The following is a 2,607-nucleotide window of genomic DNA, read 5'->3' on the forward strand; positions in this document are numbered from 1 at the left end:
AACTAGTGCCTTGCACAGGGAAGTACTCAGCAGATACTGCAATTGCCACAGCTACTTTTATTGCTTTGCTCTTCCACAAACTGGAAGTTCAGTAGTTTTCAGTTAAATGGATGTATATAAAGTATATTGTTTGTACACAAAGGATAGAAAGAGAATACACCTACAATGCTGAGAGTCATAGGAAATGGACTTCTAGGTCAGGACTAGGGTAGACAAAGCTAGACCAAAGGCAGGCAGGGAGTGATCCCATGCCTAGCTGTGACTCTCAATCTCTTTCCCTAAGCTTTATAGGAAGAATTTACTTGCATCTAGTCTATGGCTGCTTTGGAAGCAGGGCTGACCAGCTGCTCTGTGAATGTAGACCTCAGAATTTGAAGTGCTTACTATCTGGACCAGTGCAGAACAAACTTTCTTGTCTCTCACATAAACAGAGAAGAGCCAGCATTATTCATTCAAGAGAGCCCCGAGTAAGCGCATCTATGAACAAATGTGAGAAGGATTGGACTGGCAGATTAAGCAATGAATTATAATCTTAAAGGAGGAGACCTGGATTACATTGTCATTCCCACTAGCTTTTAGGTACATGATAGTGGATGTTACCCCTCCAGGCTTGAGTTCTCTAATCTGCAAAAATGAAGAAGTTGTGTTAATCTAATTCTGTGTCCACTTTCACATTCTGTAATTCTTTGGAAACAGCCTAAGGCAGAACAGAGGTGAGACTTGGATCAACATTCTCTTCATAAACTTAAGCTTCCCTGCCTCTTTAGAAAAGGTGGAACCTCTGTGAACCTGACCTGGAAACAGGGATGGGTTCAATTTAGAGAGGGTTACAAATGCACCCACTTCCTCCCAGAACGGAAATGAAGCACAAACTTTAAGACTTTCTAAAGTCTAAGGGGAATAGAGTGCTGCATGTTATAAAGCTATTTTGGGGTTTGTCAGCTCCAATGACCATGCAGTACGGAAGAGTGAGCCAAGCACTAAAAGCTTTGGGCATAAGTCTGTCCCATAGAGCTTTGTCACTTGACATTGTGGCCGCAAAACACTCAGGTTCAGAAGTTTCAAGAGGTTTTAAGAAAGTTCTCAGGAGAAATAGATTTTAGTATTTAAAAATTTTATGCACATATATTTCTTTAGATGGAGACATTGATATCCGAATATATCATTACTTGTGTCCTGGCCTGAAACCTACTTTTGAATGAATAAATAAAATTCACTGGAGAATCTATAGTAATGTAGATTTTCAATTCAGCAAGTACTCATTTTCTGTCTGCTATTTGAGTTATTAGATTCTTTGAAGGGGTTTCTGCTTTAAGCAGAGGGATGAAGTCTTCCCAACATCCCAATGATACCAGGAGTTCTCTGAGAGCCACGTGCAACAACCAGACCCCAGGGATGATTAATACCAAAGGAAAGACTGAGATTAGCCTTCATACTCCAGTTCATTGTGTTTCTTTTGGTAGTGTTCTCAAGATATCAACTTCGTCTTAGAATGTAACAACACAGAGAAGCCTTGACCACCATGAGGTGCTGTGCTTCCCAGTTAATACTGCTGTGATTCTATATTCCTTTTTCCATTACCGGAAGTATTTGTCAAACACCAGCTATCTGGGTGGCAGTCCATTCTACTTTGCCAGGGATTAAGAAGAGGCCCAGCTTCTAACAGTAACACAAACCCCTCCTTCAGAGAGAGCCCCAAAACTCTCTTGCCCTCAGAACTATCTCAGGCACTGGTCCAACACATTATTTTATGATGTCCTCTTACCATTCTAACACTTAGAATATTTATGTTGGGAGCCACATCAATATCCTTGTCATTCTTTGGCACATTCTGGTTCTTCTTTCAAAAATTTACTTTTGTGTCAGCTGTATCTCAAGATCTATTTGTGAGAAAAGTATAGCTTGCTTGCTTGGCACTGATGTTAGAAACTGAATGTGTTCTCTTTCCCACACCCTGACACAGGAAGGAAGCTTTTTGGGAAAGGTTATGGGAGGTGACTGAGGTTATGTAATGTCATGATGATGCTGTAGGATTAGTGCTTTGAAATGAAGCCAAAGGATCTTCTTTACCTTCTCACCTATGCCCACAGTCTGAAGAGAGGCAACACAACAAACTGGAAGCTGCCTGCAACCCAGGAGAAATTGACTCACTAGATCCTATCAGATATCCAATGTCTAGATTTTTGAACCACTGAAAGGGTAACTTCTGTACTTTAAGTTACCCAGTCGATAGTGATTTGTTACAATAGCCTGAGCTAATTAATAAAGAGTATTACATATCACTATAATTATTATGAATATCAATGTCTTCCACAAAATTACAGCAGTCTGTCTTCAAGTTTTAATGTTTTTCTCAATGAAGCCCTTCTTATTTGCCTTGTCTACCAGTTAATAAAAAGACTGGCTGGTTGAGCAGTCTTTTCTTGGGTAAGGATTATGGGAATTTTAGCTTCATGTGGTCAATAAAATGTATCTGTTCTAATTTCTGGAGGCTGGAAGTTTAAAGTCAACACATGGCTTCATCAAAGCCTTGATTTCCCAAATGTTCCCTGGTTTGGGGCTGTACATCTTCAGTCTATCTCAAGTTCTAGTCTCTTCCTCTCACCA

Source organism: Mastomys coucha, unplaced genomic scaffold (assembly GCF_008632895.1).
Source record: "Mastomys coucha isolate ucsf_1 unplaced genomic scaffold, UCSF_Mcou_1 pScaffold23, whole genome shotgun sequence".
Classification (NCBI taxonomy): domain Eukaryota; kingdom Metazoa; phylum Chordata; class Mammalia; order Rodentia; family Muridae; genus Mastomys; species Mastomys coucha.